The sequence below is a fragment of the Meles meles genome, chromosome 12 (assembly GCF_922984935.1).
Source record: "Meles meles chromosome 12, mMelMel3.1 paternal haplotype, whole genome shotgun sequence".
Lineage (NCBI taxonomy): Eukaryota > Metazoa > Chordata > Mammalia > Carnivora > Mustelidae > Meles > Meles meles.
The window spans coordinates 30961861-30971554 of NC_060077.1; the positions used below are offsets into that span (position 1 = coordinate 30961861).

At 48.3% G+C, this 9694-nt stretch overlaps 1 pseudogene; it reads left to right on the plus strand.

Moving 5' to 3' along the window:
• The first annotated feature begins 1077 nt into the window (after positions 1-1077).
• Positions 1078-1172, plus strand: LOC123954787 (annotated as a pseudogene).
• Positions 1173-9694: the final 8522 nt, after the last annotated feature.

Sequence of the window (9694 nt, forward strand, 5' to 3'; positions counted from 1 at the left end):
AGAGCCCTTAGCATATGAACCATGGTTGTGTTAAATTCCCCATACAAGGGGGCACACTGCTGGCTCAGTAGGAAGAGCAGGCAACTCTTAGTCTCGGGGTTGTGAGTTCAAGTCCCATGTTGGATGTGGAGATTACTCATAAAATAAAATCTTGGAGCACCTGGGTGGCTCAATTGGTTAAGCATCTGCTTTTGGCTCAGGTCATGATCCCAGGGTGCTGGGACCAAGTCCTGCATTGGGATCCCTGCTCAGTGGGGAACCAGCTTCTCCCTCTCTCACTGCCGCTCCCTCTGCTTATGTACTCTTGCTCGCTTTCTCTGTCAAATAAATAAAATTTTTCTTAAAAAAAATAAAATCTTTAGATTCCTGCCAATAATGCCAACATCTCTGCCATTGCTGAGCCCGGGGCTGAGGCTTGCCTTCTCCCTTCAGACTGTGCCTTTTTTTTTCACAAGCTTATAGTTTTTGTTGAATTTCAGACAGATGTTGAGTAACTGTGATAGCGCTTTAATGAGATGTTTATGTTTTTCTGGCGAGGAGTTAGGCTCAGAGGCTGAGGTTTCCTCTCGTGTCCTTGTTTATGTTTCCTCTGTGGTCTTTGGGTGTCTCTAGAAACTGCTTTAGTGGAGTCAGCCTTGCACCCATGCTCACTTAGGCAACACATGTGTTAAGATTGGAACGACACGGGGAAGCTGGGTGGCTCAGTTGGTTAAGCATCCAACTCTTGATATCAGCTGAGGTCATGATCTCAGGGGCATGGGGTCGAGCCCTTCACTGGGCTCTGCACTCAGTGGGGAGTCTGCTCAAAATTCTCTCCCTCTGTGTCTGTCCCCTCCCCCTGTTTTCACTCTCTCTCTCTCAAGATAAATAAATAAAATCTTAAAAAAAAAAAAGGTTAGGGGCGCCTGGGTGGCTCAGTAGGTTAAGCCTCCACCTTCAGCTCAGGTCATGGTTTCCCAGTCCTGGGATTGAGCCCCACATTGGGCTCCCTGCTCAGTGGGGAGCCTGCTTCCCCCTCTCTCTCTCTCTGCCTCTCTGCCTGCTTGTGATCTCTGTCTGTCAAATAAATAAATAAAATATTTAAAAACAAACAAAAGTTTGGAATTATACAGAGATCAGCATGACCCCTGTGCAGGGATGACACACAGATTTGTGAAGAATCAGCCTTGTAGCAGTTGTTACAGCTGCAACTCTCTAAGAAACAGGAGCCCTGCTTGGGGAAGGAAGACACAGAGGGAGGGGGAGTTGTCCCAGATCAGATGATTAGGTCTCTCTTCTCGTGGCCTTGTGGCCCTGCCCATGATTCTCACAAGCACTGCTTCTCGGGGCTTTTTTGCCTCCCTGGGTAAGACAAAGGCTACAGGGGGCTGGAGTCGCCATGTTGGATGAGGCTCTGGGGAAGTTGTCTCTGTCATGGGCTGGACTCTGTGTGTGTGTGTAGAATAAACCATTTGAGAATATTTTTTTTCTTAAGATTTTATTTATTATTTGGCAGACAGACATCACAAGTAGGCAGAGAGGCAGGCAGAGAGAGAGAGAGAGAGAGAGGAGGAAGCAGACTCCCCGATGAGCAGAGAGCCCGATGCGGGGCTCTATTCCAGGACCCTGAGATCATGACCCGAGCCAAAGGCAGAGGCTTAACCCACTGAGCCACCCAGGCGCCCCCATCTGGGCATAGTTCAAATGATCACATGTGCCCTCTCCCTTGCGTCAAACACAAAAGAATTTTGTTCGTCTTCACTGTGAGGACCTGCTGGGGCTCCTTGGAGGTTAAGACATGGAAGAGTGTGCTTCCCTGTCCCCTTGGACTAGTTCACTGAGGGTGAGTTTCTAATGCTCAAGCTAGTTCTCGCTCAGCCTCCAGCATTTCATGAACATAACCCTTTAAGCAGTCCTGTAGATGTTCCTACCACTTCTGGCTGCTGGCTCCTGCTCCTGGTGAGTTGGGATACTCTGTCTTTGCCTGAGTCTACAGTTTGAGGGAGGAGGTGTTGCCCCCTGACCTCGATCCTCTGCTGGGTCTAAGAAGAGATCCTTGATTTTCAGTTTTTTTGCGGCTTTTTTCTTGTTTTCGAGGGCAGGAGGGATTCCGAGTTCCCTATGTGTTGAAGCTTAACCTGAAGGCCTTTCCTATGTTTGTGCTTGCTCCCCAATGCCTTTCTAACAAGTGTGTCTAGACGAGTGTTTATTCAGCAGGTGATGTTGGAGAAAACTATTCAGAAATAGCTCTGCATCTGATTTTAACACAGGCCAATGTGGACAACAGTGGGGGGTAACCACAGGAGCTGGGACACATCTGCCGTGGGTGACCAGTAATAAAATCTATTTTCCAAAATATAAAAAAAATCCTAAAAATACAAAAACCCTGCTTCATTCCCAACTGTTAATCAAAAAATATCTGCTGACATGAAGAAAAACATCCAGTGCCATTAGAAACCAGAAAATGCAAATTAAAGATGAAATGTGAGGCACCTGGGTGGCTCGGTCAGTTGGGTATTGTCTGCCTTTGGCTCAGGTCATGGTCCCAGGGTCCCAGGATTGAGACCCGGCTCGGGCTGGCTTCCTGCTTAGTGGAGAGTGTCCTTCTCCCTCTCTCCTACCCCTCTCCACCCCCTACTCCTGCTCTCTCTCTCTCAAATAAATAAAAATCTGTTTTTAAAGACTTCATTGATTTATTTGAGAGAAGGAGCAAGCACAAGCAGGGGGCATGGGCAGAGGTAGAGGAAGAAGCAGGGAGCCCAATGTGGGGCTCCATCCCAGGACCTGAACCGAAGGCAAACAACCAACTGAGCCACTCAGGTGCCCCAAATAAAAATCTTAAAAAAAAAAAAAGGTGAAGTGCCAGTTTGTGTATAACCTATAGGCTTTCTGGGTTTTTTGTTTTGTTGGTTTGTGCATCTGTTTTTAGCAAAAGCAAAATTATAAAAGCCAAATGTTGTGAAGTTATAAGGAAACATGTGTCCTTTGGCATTGCTAATAATGCTGTAAAACGAATACACTGAAATCTGGCAAATGTGATGAGCCAGTCAGATGTGTTTTGACTCAGTAATTCCATTACTGGGGTTTAGCGGGGGGGATTTTTTTGTTCCCTAGACAAGAATCCAAGAGAGAACAGCCACGTGGACAAAGGTGTTTGTACCAGTACTATTTGAAATCCCAAAAAGAAGACAAATAACCTCCATGCCCTTCTTTAGGGAATGGTCTAGCAAACTTGCAAGTCAATAGAGCAGTTACCAGAATCTTCATGTCACTATTCACACCCCCACACTTTGATCTTCCAGCATGCAAATCCCAGACCCACTTGTGAATCAGACAGTTTTCAGTCTGGTCCTCTGAAATGACATTGCCCCTTCTCTTGTCCACTTGCCAGGAAGTTCCTGGAAAAGACACTGTGTGTCTTGCTCATTTTGGTACGCCTGCCACCTACTTCAAGCTCTGGTACAAAGAAAGGCTCTAAAAAGGCTAATGTGCAAAACGTGGGTCACAGACCCACTGTATCACCATCGCTGGGAGACTGTTAGAAATGCAGAATCTTTGTTTTTATTTTTTTAAGATTTTATTTATTTATTTGACAGGCAGAGATCACAAGTAGGCAGACAGACAGGCAGAGGGAGTGAGGGAAGCAGACTCCCCGCTGAGCAGAGAGCCCAACTCGGGGCTCAATCCCGGGACCCTGAGATCATGACCTGAGCTGAAGTCAGAGGCTCAACCCACTGAGCCACCCAGGTGCCCCAAGATTTTGTTTATGTATTTATTTGACAAGCAAAGACATAGAGAGAGAGGGAACACAATCAGGGGGAGTGGGAGAAGGAGAAGGAGGCTTCTAGTGGAGCAGGAACCTGATGTGGGGCTCGATCCCAGGACCCCAAGATCATGACCTGAGCCAAAGGCAGACACTTAGCTGACTGAGCCACCCAGGTGCCCCAGAATCTCTCGTTAAAGAGGGTAAATTTTATGTTATCTATATATGCTACCACAATTAAAAATTAGAATGCAGAGTCTCAGGACCCACCTCAGACATGCTGCCTTTCAGCAAACCCATCTGAACAAATTCCCAGGTGATCTGTTTACATTTTGAGAAACCCTGTAGGTTAGATGGATAGTTACTCTTAAAATATAAATTCCCATCATCAGTTACTATTTCTAATCATAACATATACTTTTTCTCCCTCACTGTGGGAGGCTGCTCTTCATCGTCTCTTGGACTCCTTCCTCTGCACAAAGAATGGAGAAATCACAGTGGCAGCTGGCAGACTCCAAGGACAGCACGATGCCATGGCAACGTCTTCCATCAGTAACTTAATTTCATCTCCTCTTTTACATCTTGCTCTCCTCAGCTCTGAAGCTGGGAATTTTTTAATTTGGAAAGAACCAAAGATGGCTTGGGGTTGCCATGCCAACAGCAACTGCACCCTTCCTAATGGGCTTGGATCTCATAAAGGAAACTTATCAGCAAATCAGAGAATTTTTAACCCCAAGGAACTACAGAGAGACTTGCATCCTCTCACTTGGCTGTGGAGGGCCCTGGGGCTGGGAGATGAGGCCCTGTTTGCTGCATGGCAAGCTGCCAGCCTGCTTTGAAGTCATCCCTAGGCAAACTGCTCAGCCTGGCCAACCCAAGGTTTTTAGGCAGGATTTGGGGACAGAAGGCAGCCTAAAGGACCCTTTAGGAAGACTGTTTTAAGTGCTTTTTTTTTTTTTTAAACTGAGCTTTATGCCCAACATGGGGCTTGAACTCATGACTCTGAGATCAAGAGTTGCCTACTTTACCAACTGAGCCAGCCAGGCACCCTACTTTTGGTGTCTTGCTACTCCCCAACCCCAGCATATTTGCTTGCCTAGGGCTGTCAAAATAACAGGCCAGGCAGCCTCAACTACAGAGATTACTGTCTCACAGTCCTAGAGCCTGCAAGTTCAAGATCAAGGTGTCAGCAGCTTTGGTTACTTCTGAGGCCTCTCTCCTGGGTGTGTCGATGGACAGTCACCCTCTCCCTGTGTCCTCACATGGTGGGTCATCCCTGTGTGTGTGTGTGTGAACTGATTTCCTCTTATAAGGACACCGGTCAGACTGGATCAAGGCACCTTCCTAACGACCTCATTTTGACTTAATCACCTATTTGAAGGCTATCTCCAGATACAGTCACATTTGGAGGGATGCAATTTAGCGTGTAACAACTGGCTAGACCAGATCCTCCAGGGACGCGGACAGTACCCTAGCCCATAACCATCTCTGTATGTGAGAGCCTGTGTGGGTCCAACTCCAGCACATGATCACAAATGCACCACTGTGTCCATACATGGGTCTGAAGAGCCTCCCATGGGCAGTTAGACAACTGCAGTGTCCTGGATCCCATACTGCATTCCACCTTTGATGAGTGTAGCCTGATCCATTCACCTTTGTTGGGCTCGAGTCCGTAATCACCAAGCAGGCTTGCTGGCAGCAGGTGTACAACACCACTGGGCACCAAGGCACCGAGCCATGGTGCACCAGGTTCTCATGGACTTTCCCATCCCTTCTCTGTGGTGTACTTCTAGTGCACTGGGGTTCTGGTGCACTGGTCTTCCAGTGCCCTGGGCAGCCCAAGCAAAAGAGCTGGGCATCTTAGAGCTCATTTACTCTTCAGTCTTCCTGCAGGAGTGGCTCATTCAGCAAATTATGTTGCAAGCATTGCAGATACAGCTGAGGACAGACCCGGACCCTGCCCTCAGGTGGCTCACATCTTGGTGAGAGAGATGGACAGTAAACCAAACAGAAGAAAACACAGGCCAGTTGTGGTGGTGGTGGGAGGGGTTGCTGAAGAGGAAAATCAAAGCTGGGTGAGGAAGGAGAGGGAGTGGTGGGTAGGAGCCTTTGGTCCGCACAGCCTGGAGAAGACTGCTTCTCTGGTGAGGACACATTTGAGCAGAATCCTGAAGAAAGGGGCCTTCCAGGGGAAGGGACAGCAAGCACAGAGTCTCCGAGAAGAGGCAGCAAGGAGGTGGTGTGTCTGCAGGGGAGGTTGTTGGGAAGAATTTAACCTCACCCCCAAAGAGTGCCATTTGCCTTCTGCTTTGGGGAGGCAGTTACTAAGCTCTACCAAGAGTGCCTGTTTGCCTGGGGGGCCTTCTAATAGCCCAACAATGTGATTTCAAGTAGGGATGTGGCACAGATTATATTCAGGCTGGAACTGAAAACACAAGAAAGACCAATGTGATGAGGGGGCTGCAGACAGAGATCACTAAGAGGATACTCGATTAATCACACCTGTGCAATGAACACCAATAAAAGGTCTGAGCACCTGGCCCTGAGGAACTTCCCTGTTGGCAGCACCGTCTGGGCTGTCCCTCACGGGTGCTGAGAGGAGGGTTGTGTGCGGCTCTAAGGACAGAAGGCAGCTCACCCCTCAAGTTTGATGCTCTCCTAGACCAGTCCCTGGGTGCTTTTCCTGCAGCTGGTCTTTTTTTTTTTTTTTAGGTTTTTTATTTATTTGACAGACAGAGACCACAAGTAGGCAGAGAGACAGGCAGAGAGAGGAAGGGAAGCAGGCTCCCCGCCGAGCAGAGAGCCCGATGTAGGGCTCGATCCCAGGATCCCGGGATCATGACCTGAGCTGAAGGCAGAGGCTTTAACCCACTGAGCCACCCAGGTGCCCCCCTGCAGCTGGTCTTAATCAGCAACCTTCCTGTGCTGTAAACTGTAACCATGAGTAAAGAGCTGTGAGTCCCTCCAAGAAATTGTCAACCTTGGCTAAGGGTCTGCTCGGGGACTCCCAAACATGCCATTGGTGTCAGAAGTGGAGGTGGTCCTGTGGGGACTGACTGGTCCCTCCAAATGTCACAGTTGGCCAAATGCAGGGGTTGAAGTAGGAAATGGAGAGGGACAGGGAGGTGCCAAGTCTTGGGTGGCCATTGGAAGGACTTTGTTTTTTGGTCTGAGCATAATGGAAAGCTCCTGGAGGCTTTTGAGGAGGGACAGGTCTGGCTTTTGTTCTCAAAGAGTCAGTATGTGAAGAGTAAGGAGACAAAGCTTGCTGCTCACCTGTGGCAGTCATCATCATGAGAGAGAAGAGTGGCCCCAGTGTCAGGCACTGGTGGCAGGAGAGGGACTTGCTGAGAGCCCACTGTGGGGCATGATGGGGAGAGCCAAGGTGAGGGGCTCAGAGGTTTGGCTGTCCTGGAAGTTTAGCTGTGCCTTTTACTGAGGTGGTAATAGCTGTGGCTAGATTGAGGGTGCCCTGGCTCTGAGGTGTCCCCTAGAGCCCCAAGGGTGGTTCAGAGTGGGCATATGGACTTGGAAGCCTAGGATTTGGGGGCTGGAGGTCCGTGCTTAGGCACACCCTGGGAGACATCAGGTGGTGTGAAGCGCTGCCCGACCACCACAGAGACGTGGCTGAACCTGGATGTGAGTTCTGGCAAGGAACAGGTGGAGTGGAGGGAGCCCAAGAGTGGGAAGAGCCCAGCTGAGCTGCTCCTGAGCAGTTTTGCCCTTGAAGAATTAGAGAGAAGTGTGATGATGGAGAAAGTGGATATGGAGATGACACCATGTCTCCCATCCTGATGGGACAGCCCAATAAAGCAGGGACTGAGGATTCAGGAGAAAGAGGGTGCTGTGACTGAAGCAGACCAGCTAGCATGTGGGGTGGGGTAGACCCAACGCGCCAGTGACATGCAGGTCTTAGAGGACAGAGCAATGTCCTCTCAGCAATGTGCATGGTGGTGGGAGTGGGCCGGTGGAAGTTTTAGTGTGGAAGCAGTGAGAAACACTCTCCTGCTGACGCTGATGTCTTCAGTAAAGCAGGACACAGAGCTAGCACAGGCAGAGGGCACGGGCTGGTGTAGGATCTTCTTCCAGGAAGGCAGGAATCTGAATGGCCACAGCAGGCGGGCAAGGGTAGGGTTGTCAGGAGGACAGTTCTGCCCTAGAAAGTGGTCTCCCCAAGGGAAAGCATCTCTCTAGCCATAGCAGAGAGAGTCACATTTACCCAGGACTGGGGTACACTGGGCAAGTCTGTGATGTAGAAAGGTGCTCAAGGGAGGTGAACAAAAGGAGAAGAAGAGCCACCGGTGGGTAGGTGGTGAAGACAGGGAGTTGTGTGGCTCCCAGTACTGGTGAAGGCAGCTGTGGTCCTGCTAACAGGAGGGGGCCAGAGAGTGCAGTGTTGTGGCCCAGAGTGGGCTTCTGGAGGGTGGGGACAACGGGGACCAGGCAGCGGGTGGCAGACCACAGGCCATGGTTGATAGCCTGTGAAATCACATAGAGAGTCACGTGCAGGATGTCATCAATAAAAATAAAACTGAAAGTTTTATTTCAGTGTTAGGGTGTGACACAAGACAAGACTATGTCTTAAATCGTGAAACTTTTCTCATACGTATGTGCACTAGATTATAATGTAAAATGGGTTTTTAAAGCTTAAAATTTGCCATTTTAACTGTTAAGTGTATAATTCAGTAGCATTAATACATTTACATTGTTGTGCAGTCATCCACACTATCCCCCAAATTTCTCATCACCCCAAATAGAAACTTTGTACCCATAAAGTGTATTCTTTACTGTGGTCATAGTTTAAAACATTTAAAAGGCACTGGTCAGTGGTCAGGAAAGGGGTCCATCCTGGGGGTCATGCAGAGGGCAAGATTCTTGCAGGAGAGGGGGCAGTGAGCTGACAGGCCAGGGTACTGGATTCACATGCATCACATGCATCAATCCCTTAGATTTTAAGGAAAAGATGTACTTCTAAGGATGAAGCTAGGAACCACAATGCAAAGCACAATAGGAAATCTGGGGCAAAAATATTCCAGGAATGCAGGAATGCAAAGAAATGGAGCAGAAATCATCAACGTGCCTAACAAGCATATAGTTATTTGGGTATGTTAAATTCAATATTCCGCAGCCACTAAAATCATTCATCAAAAACTGCAGTAGGAGTAAAATGCCCCTTCTCGAAGCAAGATACAAAATTACATAAACGTTGACTCACATAAAAATTAGTTTTTTTTCAATAGAGGGCAGGCTAAGATACTTGCTGTAGCAAAAACAACAAAAGCATAATGTTTAAGACAATCTAAGGAATCTCTAAAATTTACAAGAGAAAGGAACTCCCCTACCCTCAGTTGCAAACTGAAGATCTGAAAGTTGGAAATTGAAGCTAACACTCCTCTGAAAAGTGCATCTTAAACAGTCGTGAGTTCCCACTTTGCAGCCAGGTTTGTAAAAGAGGGGGAGCTGGAGACATTGCCAGGAGAATGGCTGAGTTCTGACAAATGGATAGTATCCAGAGACCTAAGTACGGTCATAAATCAGATGCACATCCAAAGACGCTGATAGATCTTTACAGATACACTGCATTGCAAAAAAGAAACAAGATCTAAAGAAGGCTAACATTTATAAAAATGTTATATACATTGTGACCTCAACACTGTGGTTTTAAAAAAATTATGTAACTTAAGAAACAACCTATAGTGGAAAGCTGCGGGGCCAACAAAATAATGACTTGAGAGTCGTAGAGGGATGGGGTGTGGACATGAAGATGAGATGGGCTGCCTGGGGGGCCGGGAGAGCCACCTGGAGGACGGAGCTTCCTGTCGAATCCGATCTGGGGGTTCTGGAGCAGAGAGCCAGATGCAGAGGTTTTCAGGCAGAGTGGCTTGGAGGGTTCGGGGAGGATGGAGTGGGCGAGCGCGAAGGACCCCGTATTCTGGGAACCGAGTCTGCGAG